The 18,620-nt window shown below is 38.2% G+C and overlaps 1 long non-coding RNA gene across 1 annotated transcript; it reads right to left on the bottom strand.

Annotated features, from left to right (window-relative positions):
* Positions 1-11,055: 11,055 nt before the first annotated feature.
* Positions 11,056-16,396, bottom strand: LOC140209808 (uncharacterized). The gene is made up of 2 exons (XR_011889072.1): positions 16,198-16,396; positions 11,056-11,851 (listed from the first exon to the last, which is right to left on the bottom strand). It is a non-coding gene; the product is annotated as an uncharacterized lncRNA (long non-coding RNA).
* Positions 16,397-18,620: the final 2,224 nt, after the last annotated feature.

The raw sequence follows: 18,620 nt of genomic DNA, 5'->3' as shown, positions 1-18,620 counted from the left end.
CACATTTTTAATATACATACTGGCCACTAATCATTGCACTTGGACTTGATTCTAAATCTAAATAAAAGTACTTAGTCTAGTTCACTAAAACTTTATCCTTAACATCCAAATAGCCAGTTTCCTAATACCCAAGGATATTCAGGCTCAACGTAATCTTTCCAGAATGCCACAATTCAAACATATTATACCCTCCTTCTCACGCTTAGATCATACCTTCAATGTCAATATACCACCAAAAAAAAAATTCCCAACCACTATGGAACTGCATGACCATATAAAACCTGCAATTTCAACAAATCCATACATTTAAAGAATGCACAATATTACTACAAATCAAAAGCTGGGATAAATCTCCCAAATTCAAAAACCTCCCAAGAGAGATGAGTCCCAGACTAGATCAAGAGAAATAGACAAGGTGCAATTGAAACAAGCCAGGTAGTTGTTTTACAAAATAAACTCAAGTAATGTAAACTAGGTGTGCAAGATGGGCAGTCCCATTTTCCTAATTACCTAAGTTTTTGAAATTCCAATGAAGATGACCAAGTCACCAAATACCAAAAAAAAGTAGGTACAATTGCAAGATTTAAAAGAAATTTGAACAAATATATGCACAGGAAATGCTTAGAGGGATATAAGCTAAATGCAGACAAGCTCAGGTCTGAAATGTGGTCGGTTTGGATGGGTTGGAATAAAGTATTAATTTGTACTGACTAAATAATTAAAACTTCAGCTTTAAATGTCCAAGGGGGAAAATAAAGTAAACTGCTTATTGAACTGAATTCTGTGAACTTAATTGCAAGTGGTATTAAATGAAATGAATGAAGACACAGGTCAGACCATATCTCATTTACTACAGAAGCAAATATTCTAGGAAAACAAGGTAACAATTGCTCTTTTTCCCACAAGGTTCCCCCACCCCCCCACCAATCCATTCAGAGAGCTAACTACAGAACCATAGAAAGACTGCTTCAGAAACTGACAAGACAATTCATCTAGAAAACTTGTATAAAGAGATTTGATTTAATAATTGGCATCTGTTAATACAATTAAGATTTTTCTGAGCATGTAACTAGCCATTAGTCATTGACCATCCTAATGTTTGTACCTTTATAACATAGAAGAACACAGTAGTTAAATAAGTTGATTGATGGTGTGACGGAGAGTGCTCGGTATATGCACTCCTTATACATGTGCATTTACACACACACACACAAACACTGCCTTGTCATTCTGCTGTCATTGCACGGAGAATGCACACTTCAATGTCTTCCCTCTGGTATATTCTACTAATGGGTCCTGAAGGGTTTGCTTTATGGTACCTTTCCCACCATGCATTTCAGAATACTCCATTTTGTTAGGAATGAGGATGTGTAAATGTGTACATATTGCTTTGTGTACTCTATTTAAGGTAGATACTTCTGTTTGTTTTGTAATAGGATTGTAGTTACATTGTGAGGTGCATCATATTTCAATTCATGTATAGTCTTGAGTTAACTTTGTGGGCAACTAAAGATGGTATGTCCTAGTGCCTAATAAACGGGATTCATTGTTCTCAGTGAGATAGAGAGATTGAGCTGTCAGGAGCTCACACTGGACAAAGTACAGGGCTGGTATTGTGTAACATTGACAGTTTTCTTTTCACTATTTTTGAAGTTTTATTTTTGACAAAGTCCACAAAAGTGCTAAGCGACCCCAACTATTTATTTCTTTGGTCATAACCCAATTGTGTAACAGTTGGGATGACATCATCAGGGAAGTTTCCAAACTGGCAGTTGTGCCTCTTGCCAATGGTGTAAATCAACATTTGCACCTTTTTGTATCTGGAAAGCTGGCCCTCACAAGTCTGAAATAAAATAGGAAGATTTTAGTGTCCCAATTCCCAAAGAGACTTGAATATTCAGAGTTTTTCTTGTCAGGTAAGATGGGAACCCCTCTGTTATGGTGTAATTCCATGGAACCATTTGTCTACTCTTAAAATATTAAAGTAATATATGCAATTGCTATCTTTAATTTGTATTGAATCACTGTTATTATATTTGGAGTTAAGTAACAAAACCCGATGCACTTTGATTGGACTATAAGATGTAAGCTCGTAAGAATTAGGCTATTTGGCCTATTGAGTCTGCTCTGTTATTCAATCATGGTGGATCCTTTTTCCCCTCCTCAGCCCCAATATTTCCCCCATAACCTTTGATGCTGTGGCCAATCAAGAACCTATCAATTTTTGCCTTAAATACACCCAATGACCTAGCCTCCACAGCTGCCTGTGATAACAAATTCACCACCCTCTGGCTAAAGAAATTTTTCCACATCTCTGTTTTAAATGGATGTCCCTCTATTCAGAGGCTGTGCCCTCTTGTCCTAGACTCCCTCACCATGGGAAACATTCTTTCCACACCTACTCTGTCTAGGTCTTTCAACATTTGAAAGGTTTCAATGAGATCCTTCTAAATTCCAGTGAACACAGGCTTGGAGCCATCAAACATTTCTCCTATGATAACCTTTCATTCCTGGAATCACCCTTGAGAACCTTGTCCAAATCCTCTCCAATGCCAGCACATTGTATCTTAGATAAGAAACTCAAAACTGTTCACAATTCTCAAGGTGAAGCTTCACCAGTGCCTTATAAAGCCTCAGCATCACATCCCTGCTCTTGTATTCTAGACCTCTTGGAACGAAGTGCTAATATTGCATTTGCCTTCCTCACCACCAACTCAAACTGCAAGTTAACCTCTAGGGGTTTTCTCCCCATTTAGAAAATAGCCTGCACATTTATTTCTACTACCAATGTGTATGACCATGCATTTTCCAACATTGTATTTCATCTGCCACTTTCTTGCCTATTCTCCTAATTTGTCTAAGCCCTCTTCCACCTTCCTGTTTCTTTAACACTCCCTACCCCCCACCAATCTTTGTATCATCAGCAAACTTGGCAACAAAGCTACCTAATCCATCACTAAGTCATTTATATACAGCGTAAAATGAAGTAGTCCCAAGCCCTGTGGAACATCACTAGTCATTGGCATCCACCCAGAAAAGGATTCTTTTATTCCCACTCACTTCCTCCTACCAATCAGCTAATGTTCCAACCATGTCAATAACCTTTCTATAATACCATGGGCTCTTAACTTGGTAAGCAGCCTCATGTGCAGCACCTTGTCAAACAAAGGCCTGCTGTAAATCTAAATATACAACATCCACTGCATCCCCTTTATCTTTCCTACTTGTAATCCTGCTCAAAGAATTTTACATAGAGATCCAAACAATAGATTCTCCCATCAAGATCATATTAAGGAATTGCAGCTAGAATTGGATGTACTTCGGACTGTCTAGGATGCTGAAAGATCATGGGCAGGAGTTCTAGCAAGGTGGTCACACCTAAGTACAGGCAACAGATGAGCGGCCATCAAGAAAGGAAGATCACACGGTCTGACAGTGCGCCTGCAGCCATTGACTTCAGCAACATTTATACCCTTTTGGATATAGCTGGTAGTGGGGTGGAATGATCTACTAGGGTACAGCAGCAGCAGCTGGGTCCGTGGCAACATTGACATTTCTGAGGCTCAGCAGGGAAGGGTAAAGTCAGGTAAAGCAACAGGAATCAGAGACTCAATAGTTATGGCAATAGACAGGAGGTTCTGTGTTTGTAAAGGTTTGTTATGTTGCCTCCAAGGTGCTAAGGTCAGTTGTGGCCACTATAAAGACTTGGTTGAGTGAGGGACAGGAATGGGCACTTAATGTCCAGTGTTTTGATGTTTTAGAAAAGATAAAGAGGGAGGTAGGTAAAAAAAAGGGGAGGAGAGAGTTGCACTACTAATCACAGAAAATATCACAGCTACACTCAGAGGGGACATAATAGAAGGTTCATACACTAAGTCTATACGGATAGAGCTCAAAATTAGGAAGGGTGCGATCATTCTGATGGGATTGTACTACAGACTCCTCAATAGTCACTGGGACATTGGGGAACAGATGTAGGTAGATTAAAGAATGGTATTAAAACAATAGGTTATATTACTATCAGGGCAATGTACACCTTGTTCATGCTTCATGGTCTTTCAATTTCCTCTTTTAATTCAGAATATTTATGGTGTTTCTCACTTATTGATTTCTGCAAGGTATGTGCATTTGGAATGGCTATATCTATTAAGTAAATTGTTCTTGCTTGTTTATCCCATAATATATATCTGAAAGTTTATTATGGATTATCGTATCTGTAATAATGGAGCAGTTGTAATATAATTTGCGAGATTCTGACTCTAAAACTGGATCAGGCTTGTACTTATAGTAAGGTATGGCTTCACTTATGAGGTTGTATTTTAAAGCAAACTTTTGGTGAATGATACTTGCCACTTGATTGTGCCTGTGTAAGTAATCAGATTGATCTAAACTGGTGGAGGATACTGCAATGTGTTAGATTGTTTCTGTTTTTTCTTGGCATTTTCTACATTTATCATCTCAAATTTGTTGGTCTTTTATTATGTATTTTTGATACATAAGCGCTGGGGATAACTCAAGTACATTTAGTTACTTACTTTAAGTGAGGTGCACATGTATCACATAATGGCGTGATGACGTATGCCATTTACATACTTTTACAGATAATATGTATTATGTAAACAACAAAGGATGGTTAATCAAACAATATATTTTCAATATTACTCAAATATTACTGATATATTAAATACACAACACTCCTCCCTGCTTTGCTATAAACTTCAACTCAATATAGAGTGCATCTCAACACTGTATACTATGTAATACAACTACTATACAGACTTACACAGCATAGTAAATTTTAAATTATTCCATTCAGTCCTAAAGGTTTAATCACTGTGGAGGCTTTCTTATTCTTGTGGGATAACACTTTTCCTAACAAAGGAGTCTCACTCTGTTTGCCAGGTGAGATTTGTGGCTGTGAAATGCCTCTGTAGTGGTTGTAGGGGTGATTCTGAGAGTGCAGGAGGGAGTTCTGATGCTCTGGACATCCCTCTTCTCCTTTTCTTGGTTTTTCTCTTTATTTCTTCTCTCCTTTACAACTCATTTTCTTTCTTTTCCTCACCTTCCTTTTTCTTCTAGTTTCTTGCGAGTATCTCTGAATTTGCTTATTTCTCAGTTAGGTTTTGCTTATCCTCTTCCATTTCCATAACACGTATGTCATCCTTCTCTTTCTTTTCTTTTTTTTCTTCTTTCCAGGACGTGCATCTTGTTCTTGGGAAAGTGCATTTAGTTCACTGGAATATTATCTTATTAATCCTTCTACTGTTCCCTTTATGATCTGATCTCCTTTCCTGATTTCCTGGTTTCCTGATCAACAAGATCTTCTGATTAATCCTCTGTTTTCGTATCTCCATTGGCGCCTTTCATTTTGGCCTTCCATTCATCCAGCAGGGCTTTGTTCGTTGCATCTACTTTTACAAGCAGCTTTTGTCTCTCACTTGAAGTTCTTGTTATAACACTAATACACACAGAGTTATTTATCGTCACAAAAACCGAATGCTTCCAATTTTTTTGAAGCTCCTTGAACTCTTTTTCAGCTTAAAACCAAGCCACATTTTATATGTAACTGCCTGATTAACAGGTCAGAAACTTTACATTGCCTACAAAAACTGTTGTATCAGGCCACTGCTTTTGTTGCTTCCATGATTCCTCTGTGCACCATAGTCCATCCTTGATGCAATATGCTTTCCATCCAGAGGTTGGCACCAATACCTGTTTGCCTTCTGTTGGACAGGGTATCATGGTGTACAGCATGGAGACAGTTGTGGCACCATCCAGTACTTTTCTTAATTCACTTTCAGTTGATGCTATTACAGTGAATGTGGCAAATGGTTGCTGGATCTCCTAACAAGTTATAATTGTCTCAGCCAGTCGTGCTTCCACAATGCTGGCACTACTGTTTTTACCAGACACAAGCTCAATGTGGCTTGCTCATTGTTGTATTTCACTTTTACAAATGCCATTCCCACAGGAGCTATATAAGTTCTTATTTCGATATCTGTAGGCTTCAGTTCAGCATCTTTGGAATGCTGTTCAAAATCATTTTGTGGAATGCCTGAAAGAGCCAGGCCAGTGTCTAATTCCATTTTAATTAATTTGTTATTCACTTCTAGTGTAAACCTTATCACTTGTGTACTGTTAGTTTTTACATTTTAAATCTCAAGGCTACTCAGTCCTGTGCCACTCACGTCATTATCAGCATGCAGATTGGTGCTCTTTTTGAAACTGCAACTTGACTTTTTATCTTTTTCTCTTCCCTGTACAGTTCATTTATTTTTGTCTGCCTGATATGTTCTTTGTACTTTGTTGCATTTTCTGCAAGTTTTGCCTTTAAGCCTACATTGGTCTGGCGTATGTAAACCCCTACCATACTGGTAATGCAATTTGTTCAGCCAAGCCAGTGTCTGTTTAGACATCGCAATTTTGTTCACGTTCACTTTCATTCCTTACCGCAACTCAGTTATGTCTCTGTTTCTTGTTTCCATTGATGCAGCTATTTCAACTGCTCTTTTACATGTGAGTCGTGCTTTTATTAGGAGCTGTTTTTGAATACTTCCTCGTAAGATTCCACAAACTAAACAATCTCTCAGCGCATCATTTAGCCCATTACCATACTGACAACAAATGCTCAGACAATCTCTTCAAATTAGCCATGTATGCTGAAATGGACTCCCTTTATTTTTGATTCCACTTATAAAACCTAAATCATTCTGCAATCGACAATAGCTTCAGTTCTAAATGACCATGCATTCCTGTGGCCAATTAGAGATTGGGAGTGAGAGAAAAGGTGACTCACACAGATTGGTAAGTGTGTATTAAAAGCAGTGCTTTGTGGGAGTTTTGGCTTTTGAACAGCAGACAATCAGTGAGCGAGAGAAGATGTGACTTACACAGTTCGGCGAGTGTGCATTAAAAAGTAGCACTTTGCAAGACTTTCAGCATTTGAACAGCAAAGATTGGGATTCATCAGCATAGGGAAATAAAAATAAGACAGGGGCAAGTGGAGTGGCTTGTGTTGGAGTGAACAGTGCTAGAGTGGAGATTTGAGGCTTTAGCTCTTCGAGGTTTCAGAGAGGAGAGGATTGAGTGAGAGAAGACTAAAAGCCACAGATAGTTTTTTTCCCAACTTATTTATTGTTTCCTTCTTTATAATTGCACAGTTAGAGTAGTAGGTATGCCAGGCATGATAGTTGAATGCTCCTCTTACAGGATGTGGGAAAGCAGGGAGACCTCCAGTGCCCCTGACAACTTCACCTGCAAGAAATGCATCTAGCTGCATGTTCTAATACTCCATGTTAAGGAAATGGAGCTGGAACTGGATGAACTCTGGCTGAGGGAGTGATATGTCCAAGGTACAGGACACAGGAGACTGGGTGACAGTGAGGAAGAAGAAAGGGATTAAAAAGACCATTCAGGGTACCATTGTGGCAATCCCCTCAACAACAGATATATCACTGTATACTTTTGAGGGAAGGGTGTGGGGTGACATAGCAGAGGAAAGTCACAGTGGTCAGGTCTCTGGCACTGAGTCTGGCTCTGTGGCTCAGAAAGGGAGAGAAGAGGTGAGCTGCAGTGATAGGGGATTTGTTAGTTAGGGGAACAGAAAAGAGGTTCTGTGGACAAACACAAGATTCCTAGATGGTATGTTGCCTCCCGGGTGTCTAGGTCCAGGACATCTCGGATCAAGTCTTCAGCATTCTTAAGTGGGAGGGAGAGTAGCCAGAGGTCATAGTCCATGTAGGTGCCAGTGACATGGGTGGGAAGAGGAATAAGGTTCTGTAGAGTTCAGGCAGATAGGTGCTAAGTTAAAAGACAGGACCTATATGGTTGTGATTTCAGGAATGCTACCCATGCCACCTGCTAATGTTCTGAGTCACATAAATTTCAATTCAAGAAGTATTGTAGGAAGGGTAGATGAGCTCAGGGCATGGATCAACACATGGAATTATGATATTGTTCCCATTAGAGAGACCTGGTGGCAGGAGGGTCAGGATTGGCAGTTCAATATTCCAGGGTTCCAAGAGACCTAAGTGAGGTCTAAACAGGGTTTTATAGAGTTGCAACATTGTCACAGCTCTGAACCTCAATTCCCTGACAATGAAAACCAACACACCATACACCTTCTTAACCACCCTATCAACTTGCGAACAACTTTGAGGGATCTATTGACATTGGCCTAATATCCCTCTGTTTCTCTACACTTCTAATGTTTCTGACATTAACTTTGTGCTCTGCCATCTAGTTCAATCTTCTACAGTGTCTCACTTCTTGCTCTTCTGGGTTGATGCACTTTATGAAAACATCTTTGTGACTACTTGACCCAATTGATTCATTCATCTTTGTGCAAGTTAAAGTCTCCCATGACAACTTATATTCCATTCTTACAGACATTAGATATTTCTTAGTTTATCTCCTGTGCCACAGTAATGTTGTTATTTGACAGCCTATATACAACTCCCAGCAGTGATTTTTCCCCTTTTACTATTCCTAATGTCACCCAGATGAATTTAACATTCTGCTGCTTAGATCTTGTATCATCTCTCACTATCACCCTGATCTCATCTTTAAATAAGAGCACTATTCTGCCTCTCTTACCTTTTTGCCCATCCTTGGATATTTAATTCCCAAAAATCCCCATCATGGAACTATGTTTCTGTAATGGTCACTAAATCATATCTGATTTGTACTGATTTATGCCAGAAGTTCTCTGACCATGTCTCAAATACTATAGGCATTCAGATAAAGTACAATTACAGGACTTAAACAGTAGGGCCCTTAAAAGTGTGCAACAGGGTGACCAAAGGAATAAAGCTACATAGTCCCCTGACCAATCAATGTAGACAAGGTAGGTAGCGTGGTAAGCAACACACTTGGCGTGAATGTCAGGATACTGAAAGCAAGAGTTTGGATGGCATGATACAGCTGTATTTGACTTTGGTGAGACTACACTTTGAATACCGTATGCAGTGCTGGTTACCTGGGTTTAGGAAGGGTGTCATTAAGCAGAAAAGGGCAAAGCAAAGATTCACAAGCATATGACCAGGACTGGAGAGTTTGAGCTAAGAAGAGACTTAATAAACTGTGACGTATTTCTCAGGATGTAGGAGCCTGATTGATGACTTTATAGAGGTTTATAAAACCATGAGATGAATGGTCACAGTCTTTATCCCAGGGTAGAGGGATCTGAGAGAAATGTACAGTGGATGGTGGGACATGGAATGAGTTGCGAGAGGAGGTCGTAGAGGTGGGTACAATTACAGTGTTTAATAACCATTTAGCCAGATATGTGGATAGGAAATATCGAGAGACATGGGCCAAATGGAGACTAGCTCAGGGAAAAAATTGACAAGTGTGAATGGACTGTTTCCATGCTGTATAGTTCTATGACTGTAAGCTGCACAAAGGACAGGAAAGTTTAAAGAAGGTAAAGAAGGTACCTAATGAGCAAATAGGTAAATTAAATTAACAAGGGACTTGCCAATGGAACTCACGTCTATTAATCATGAATTGTAAAAACACTCTCATCTCGTAATATTTCAATGGGATGTTTGATGTAATATTTATATTACAATGTGTCACAAGAAAGAAAAAAATGGACTTCATTTTTTCCCATGTGGGTTTAAGTTTTGGTATGATTTTTCAATGAGTATTGGGGGCAAAGATGATAAAATTAGAGTATGGATCGTGAAAAATGATGTTTTGGTGATTATAGAGATTTGCTCAAGAGAGGGACAGGAATGGATGCTTCATGTTCCAGGTTTTCAATGGTTTAGTAGAGATAGAGAGGAAGGTAACATGGGAAGCTGTACGATTAATCAAGGACAAAATTACAGCTGTGCTCAGAGGGGGCATCCTCTGAATCTATATGGGTAAAATTCAAAAACAAGAAATATGCCATCACTTTCATTGGCAGATTCTACAGACACCTCCCTGCCCTGCACCACACCAGTAGACACCAGGACATTGAGGAACAGACTTACAGACAGTTTAGGGAACATTATTGTTGTGGGTGACTTCAATATAGTCTGGGACCTCCTTACTGCAAAATGTTTAGATAAGGCAAAATTTGTTATAGATGCATCCAGGAGAGATTCTTAAATCAATATGTAAATAGCTTAACAAGAGGAGGAGCCATTCAGGACCTGGTTTTCAATAATGAACTTGGTAAGAGGACTGACCTTTCAATGGGAGAACAGTTAAGGAACAGTCACTACAATTTCTTAAGTTTTAAGATAGCTATAGATAAGGATAAATATGGGCAACACACATCAAAGTTGCTGGTGAACGCAGCAGGCCAGGCAGCATCTCTAGGAAGAGGTACAGTCGACGTTTCAGACCGAGACCCTTCGTCAGGATGAAGGGCCTCGGTCTGAAACGTCGACTGTACCTCTTCCTAGAGATGCTGCCTGGCCTGCTGTGTTCACCAGCAACTTTGATGTGTGTTACTTGAATTTCCAGCATCTGCAGAGTTCCTGTTGTTTGCGAGGATAAATATGGACCTGGTTGGAGAGTACTCAATGGGAGCAGGGCAAATAAGTATTTTATTAAGCAGAACTTGTCTTGGGGCAAGTCCACATCTGACATGTGCAGGGTGTTTAAAGAATTAAGTGTAGGCAGATGGGATTAATTTTGTTAGGCATTTAATTACTAGGTTAAATAGTGGGCTGAAGAGCCTTTTCCTGCACTATACAGTTCTACGTTCCATATTCTACCCCACTTTGCTTCGTTCAGTTACCAGTATCACTTGGATACAATAGGTTTCTTTTAAGAGACTCCTAGATAGGTACATGGAGCTTAGAAAAATAGAGGGCTATGCGGTAGGGAAATTCTAGGCAGTTTTTAGAGTAGGTTACATTGTCAGCACAACAATGTAGATTTCTATGTTCTATGTTCTTGTATTTAGACTCAATATATTCTCCCAGGCATATGTGGTAGTGATAATTCATTTGCTAAGGTGGTCTTGGTTGCTGTACCTTGCCAAATTGCTTTTGATATGTAGTTGTTAACTGGCTTAAACAAAGATCATTACTGAAATAACGATCAAATAAATAATAATTCATTGGATTATTTATTTTTGTTCATTTTCAATGGTTCTATTGATCCTTGACAGAAAATTAAGATAAACCTGATGAGACAACAAACCATGGAAGCCTCAACTTAATCCAACATTTTCAAGCCTTAATAAAAGTTAATGCTTTGATTCCTTTAGATACATTTATCTTTTTGGTGCATTTATCTCAATCTTTCTTCTATCACACTCATTTTCACCCATAAAAGGAAGATACAATAATCAATTAGTTAGCTTAGTTTGCATTCATTTTTCAGATTACTGTAGTCCTTTGAGAAGAGAGCAATAGAATCTTTTGAATGGATTTCAAACAGGTGATACAGTGTGCATTACAGTCTATGGCAGCACTGCACGTCACATAATCTGTTTCTTCCACACCCTACTTCAACATAGCTTATCCTAAATTCTCATCTCAGGTAAGTAATTTCAAACAGCAGAATTTCTCAGAATACAAACACTCTGCACTGGTGAGACCAATTCCTTTTGCAAGGACAAATTATTGCTCTCATAGTGTATTTGCATTTTGAATATCGAGCCATTGCGCATAGTAAGATATGCAGTCTGATGACATCCATCACCATGTCAACTTCATTGTTCAACTCTGAACAGGCAGCATTGACCTCATCAGTATCCGACTTCAACATTTCAGGCTGACTTCTGCTGGAGGTGCATTTGCCATGTACTGTAATAATTCATGCTGAAGCCTAACATGCCAAGAAACAAGGCTGAGCGTTGCATCAGTGCGTCTGTCCTACATGGAGGCAATTTTCCAGGAGCCTTAGCCTAAAAAGCAAAATACAAATACGTTGCTTTGAATGCACCAAAATTATACATTTTTAATTAGAATATATTCAATAAAAATAAGCTCATTTGTATTTCAGATGACCAGTTTAAGTAATTATTTTTTGTCCAGAATAGCACAAAGCTCAAAAGTTTTGCTCTTGCCAACCTATCAGTTCAAGGAAAAGAGCAGGCTCTTTGGACTGATATTCTGCTTAATTTTAAAGAAACAAGGGATTGCTGGAAAAAAGATCCGTCTTATTGCATACCGTATATCAAGTTTTTCCCAAAATTGCAAGAGTGATTTTATTTGGCTTGTGTTGCTTAATCATACACAAATGGCATTGTTTAATTTTTGCACTCAATACAACTCAGCTTTTGTTGTGCATTTTAAGCACACACTTGAATTCTCCATAGGAATCCACCATATTAATTGTATATATTTAAAAATATGTATTAATATATTTAGCCTCATGGTAGTGTGCTGCTTAAATTACCAAGCTAATAACTCATAGACCTGACCTCAATTCGGATAAATGTGGTCAAATCCCACTGTAAATTCAGTAAAGACTCTGCAAAAATAAAAGGAATATTCTTTGGTAATTATGAGTATGAAACTACTGGATTATAGTAAAAACTAGTTCACTAATGTTCTTTGGTGGAAGACATCTGCTATGGCACCTTTTCTGATGTGACTTAATGCATGAACACTGAAGGGTACTTAACTCTTAACTGCCCTCTAAAATGGCCGTACAAACCTGTGAATGTATTATAACAATGTTAAAGCTGATAATGGATGAAACAGATGACCCAGGCACAGAATTGTGACATGGCTCATCTAGATAAGTTCGGCTCCAATAATACAAAGAAGCGTAATATTATCCTGGACAAAACGACCCAGCTGAGTGACAAATCATTCACCATTCACCACTGGGGTACTGGGTATCATTCATACCATCTGCAAAATCTGTGTCGATTTTTTGGGTTTTATTTGTAGATTTTATTCAGATACTCATGCAGGATACTCCAAAGACATATAACAAAACCATGATTGCTACCATCAGAAGGACAAGGAAGATGGGAAGATCACAAAACTGCAGCAGGTTTCCCTCTAAATTGTACACTTATATTGTTCTTCCCTCATTATTACTGGATCCCTGAAGCTCATTCTTCCCCCAACAACATCGTGGAAGTATCTTGATTTGGGTGGCATTTTCAGGAACATCCATACCCCAAAAATATCCAATAAAAACGTACAGTGCCATAATAAAACATTTATTTATTTATTTAGATAAACAGGTATGGTACATTCATCTGAATTACTGATTCTCCCCTTCCAATAACAAAACAAATTATATTAATTTACCAAACAAACATAAGACTGTAAGGAACAGAAGCACTGTAGTGAGGTTTCTAATCTTTTCACTACTAAAACTAGTGAAAGATAAATTCCATACTCCTGGCCTATTTCCATAACTCCGGTATCCCTTAATGTCCAAAAATTTATTAACTCATGACATCTACCTACCTGCTTTTGCTAACTTATCAATAAACAGCATTTAAAGAGAATTGCCTACTCGTTAAATGCTGTTCATTGAAAGAGAGCGTATTGGTTGGGAATTTTACAAAGTAAGCTCTTGCCTGTAACATAGCCCATGCTTTTTTCAGCACAGAAGAGGTTAAAGGTCAGGATGTCACTGCTGACCATTTGGAAAATTCCAGGTTATGTTGTAACCATTCCTTTTGTTTGCCTTATTCTGTCTGCTCTGTTTACTTTTTGATTTGACCATTGATTGGACTGTATGATTGGTCAGTCATGATCAGGTGACTAAGAAGTCACCGAAAACTTAGTCCGATATTGCATTTGTATTATTGCCTGGTGCTGGTACTTTGATCACTTGTGAAATACATTAAAGAGAGAAAGAGTCAGGCAGTAATGATTGAAAAACAATATTTGTTTTAACAAACTGTGGAATTCTGTGCCCAACATAATGTATGAGTGGTCCAACAAAAGGAGTAAATAACCTCCAGCAACAGAAAATCAGTGGTGAAAAAGTGTATTTCTCAGGTTCTTATACAAAGCTGAAATTTTGGTGTGTTTTTTTTTCTTATGCTTTCCCCAGAGCCCAGCAGGTGCCACAGTACTCCTGAGAAGTGTGCAAGATGTCACGCAAAGAAGGTGAGTTCAATGCATCTATAAAAATGTAATATGCAACTTAAAAAACCATGATATTATCAATTGTTATTGGTCTAGAGTCGAAAACAGGTTACACTATGTTCCATATGAGAGGAGATATGATTATTAAGTATGCAGAGATTGTGGTGATGTAAATCATAAGTCACCAAAATGACCAAACACTTAATAATCATATATTACACTACTATGTGGTAGTAAACAGTTTTGTGTTGTTATTAGGTTCCCAACAACAAATGTACTTCTTCCTGGGTGTGCATAGACTACATATTCTTATAAAAATTAAATTCAATGGTTTAGAAGGAGAGTGTAATAATAATTGCATGAATAATTCTTCATTTTTTTCTCCTGTCTTTCACTTCAATGCTAATGACTACATTACATTTAAAGAACAATGAGCTCTTCTGTGGTCTGGTTCCTATTTTTATTCCTTCAAAGATCTGAGGAAATTATTATCATTTTATATTTTTAGTTGGGCCGGCTGGTGGTGTAGTGGCATCAGCGCTTGGACTGCGGGGCGGAGGTTGCGAATTCGAACCCAGCCGGCTCCCCGGCACGCTTTCCATCCGTGTGGGGTTAAGAGCTGGTTATCTCTTTGAAAAAAAAACTCACCTGGCAGAAAGCAATGGCAAATCACTACTATAATTTGCCTAGTATGCGATTTCCCACTACGTCAGAGCGGCGTGCAAGGAAGTTGACGGCTACCCGGAAAAATTCCGGATGCACCCTTCATTATTATTATTATTATTATTATTTTTAGTTAGTGAAATCTTGCTATATGAAAAATCCCAGTTGTAGCTGGCAAACAGAAGAAAATGTGTGGTTTGTGAGGTACTTCGGGAAATTTCTCAATTATACAATGCAGTAAATGCACCACCTAATGAAAGATAAATTAATATTGAAAAGGGTTTTAATTTTACTGAGCAGTCTAGGGTCAACTCTAATTTATCTCAAAACCAGTGTTGAAAATTCATAATCCAAAATGTTTTAGTAACTTGTTAATGGGATTTACAAACTGCTACAAGCAGTGAAAGTTTTTCAAATGAGTGTTAATGCAAAATTTGCTTTAAAAACATCACCAGAACAGGGATCCATCAGTTTTGCTTTTCAGTGCAAAATGGATTGATACACATTTCTTACCATCGTCCAATCCTATTTCAAATATTTCACTTTATAGTATTAAATTTTAATTTCACCCTGGTTGTGAGTGTTTAATAAATTCAGATTCTTAATTTAAATATATTGTTTTCATATCTCACTTCAATGCAACAGAGTGCCAGTTACTTGTCAATAATATCTGAACATTAAAATAATTAGCTCAAAAGGTACCACATACGTTTGAATTATTTAGAATTGTAATTATTGCAGACTGTATTCCTGAATGCTACAAATTAAGCAGTAGGCGTTGGAAGCTGTCTTGATGCTTCTTACAAGGATGAACTTAATTTCATGTCTATCACAAAATAATCCCAAATTAATTCCCCCCACTCTCTCTCTCTCTCTCTCTCTCTCTGTCATATTGTGCAATGATTATTCCCAGTCATTATATGTTTACTGTAATTTAATGTCAATGGTTATAATATATCTAGCAAACAGATATTATTTGATTTAGATTTCAATATTGAAAGCTGTGTGAATTTTATGTTTGCCATGTTACTGGGAATGAGGAAGTTTCTAACAAAATCAATGGTGAATAATTTCAAGATCTCTGTCAATACTGTGAATTTGATGACTTGATAAATTACTCTGGACTAACTCATAGGATTTAGGGCACATTTTAAACAGCTTCACATTTCACAGAACATGCATTGGTGTCTATGGTTTCAATGTTCATATTTCATAATCACTTTATAGTGTCAGAAATAACTTTCTGAAGGACTAGATTATCAAACTACGATGAAAATTTTATACTTAAGTAAAGCACTGTTTTCTACTCTATTTATAATTCAGGTAATTGCAGGCATTTCCTCCATCTCCCATCAAATGTGGTCTCAGGGATAATAATTGTTTTTTTTTTATCATCTTTAATTCCTTTAGTATATTGCAATTTCTTGAGCTAGATGGTTAAATATAATGTAATGCATATTCTTTGTTCATACTATCTTAAAATTTAGCTAAGTTTCTCTCACTCAAAACATCACTTCTTAATGCTCACCTTCAGTATTCTGATATATCCAGGTATCATTCTTTGCAGTGGGTTAAGCATTGTTGAACAAGTATCTTGTATAGAGATGGATGATTTAAGTAAAATTATCTCTTCACTGGATCCTTTTGTTTTAAAAAATCTTGATGCTTTTGACAAGGTGGTAGTTAGCAACTCTCATAGCCAATGTTTTTGTGAGCTCTTTATATACAAGCTTCAAGGAAAGATAGACTGGATAAGTTGCACGAGTTGTCACGTGTTATCAATCTGGGATGTCTATGTGTTTCCATAGAGCTCTAAACAAGAAGCCCATAGGCTAAGGCTGTCTGCAATATATTAACTAAAAGAGGCTCAGCTCTATCTGATTTTGCACTCCTTTAAAATATGAGACATTGTGGGCTGAAAATTGGATTGCATCAATTCAACCAGTGGAGAGTACACTATTTGAAAGCATGCATATTGTGAGCAGTACCTTTGTTCTCAATCATTATGAAATACAGTCATCTTCTGCAACAATGAAGGCAGCCCATCATAACGAGATGTGGGAACAGCAATTAAGAAATTAAATAAGGAGGCTAGTGCTAACTATCATCAAGTCATTGAAATACAGAATCATAAATGGTATACTGCACACAAGACCATTCAGCCCATTATTTCAATCATACCAAACCAAGTCACCACTTCCAGCCACGAGCCTTTTTTCTTTATGAGTTTGACATAAAGTTATAGGAGTTACACAGCTCAGATACAAGCCCTTCAGACCACTACATCCATGGCAAACGTTTTGCCCATATACACTAATTCCATTTTCCTGCACCCTTCTGTGCCTTGCCTGTCCAATACCACTTAAACACTGTAACCCTAACTGATTCCACCACCTCCTATGGTAGCCAATTTCAGCTATGTAAAAGACTTTCCCTTCAGATCCCCATTAAAACACTTTCTTCTCACTTAAACCTATGCCTTAAACCATAAATATTGCTTTTGATGCCCTACCATAGGAAAAAAAATCCTGATTACTCTGTCTATACTTCTTATCATTTTATATACCTCCATTAAGTTATTCTTCAGCCTTCTTCACTCGAAGGAAAACCATCGCAGTGTATCCAAACTCTTCCCATATCTAAAGTCCTTGAATCCAAGCAGCATCCTGGCAACTTTTCTCTGTGTTCTCCGCTATGCAATCACATTTGTGTGGGACCATAAGATATAGCAGCAGAATTAGGCCATTTGGCCCATTGAGTCTGCTCTGCCATATCGTCATGGCTGATTCAATTTTCCTCTAAGCCCCAGTCTCCTGCCTTCTCTCCGTATTCCTTCATGCACTGACCAGTCAAGAATCTATCAACCCCTGCCTTAAATATACATAAAGACTTAGCCTCCACAGCTGTCTGTGGCAAAGAATTCCACAGATTCACCACCATCTGGCTAAAGAAATTCCTCCTCGCCTCCATTCTAAAAGGACATTTCTCTGTTCTGAGGCTGTGTCCTCTGGACTTAGACTCTTCCATCATAGGAACACCCTTTCCATATCCACTCTATCAAGGTCTTCCACCATTCAATAGGTTTAAATAAGGTCACCCTTCATTCTTCCAAATTCTAGTGAACACAGCCCCAGAGCCATCAAACGCTCTTCTTGAGACAAACCTTTCAATCCTGGAATCATTTTTGTGAACCTCCTTTGAAACCTCTCCAGTTTCAGTACATCCTTCCTAAGATAAGGGGTCCAAAACCTGCTTACAATACTCCAAGTGAGGCCTCACCGGTGCTTTACAAAGTTTCAACCTTACATTCTTGCTTTTATATTCTAGTCCTCCTGAAATGAATTTGAACTTTGCCTTCCTCACCACGGACTCAACCTGCAAATTAACCTCTAGGGAATCCTGCACAAGGACTCCCAAATCCCTTTGCACCTCAGATTTTTGTATTTTCTCTCCATTTAGACAATAGTCAATACTTTTATTTCTTCTACCACACCTCCCAAGACTATATTCCATCCGCCATTTCTTTGCCCATTCTCCTAATCTGTCTAAGCCCTTCTATAGAGTTACTTCCTCAAAACTGGTGTCTGGGAAACATCTGATAGAGGTTGAGTGGCATGGGTGGAGTACATAGATAGTATATTTTTTATAGTGTTGTAACGTCTAATACCAGAGGTCCTGCATTTAAGGTGAGGGGGGTAAGTTCAAAGGAGGTCAAGGAGGTGGATGCTTGGAACGCGCTACCTGGGGTGGTGGTAGAGGAAGGTATGTTTGGGACTTTTAAGAGATTTCTAGATAGGCACATGAATGTGAAGGAAATAGAAGGATATGGACATTGTGTAGGCAGAGGAAATTAGCTTATTGGCCATTTGTTTACTAATTTAATTGCTACGGCACAGAACTGTGGGCCAATTGGCCGGTTCGTGTGTTGCAATGTTCTAAGTTCTAACTCAT

The sequence above is a fragment of the Mobula birostris genome, chromosome 2 (assembly GCF_030028105.1).
Source record: "Mobula birostris isolate sMobBir1 chromosome 2, sMobBir1.hap1, whole genome shotgun sequence".
NCBI lineage: Eukaryota > Metazoa > Chordata > Chondrichthyes > Myliobatiformes > Myliobatidae > Mobula > Mobula birostris.
This window is presented reverse-complemented; position numbering and strand designations above follow the sequence as displayed.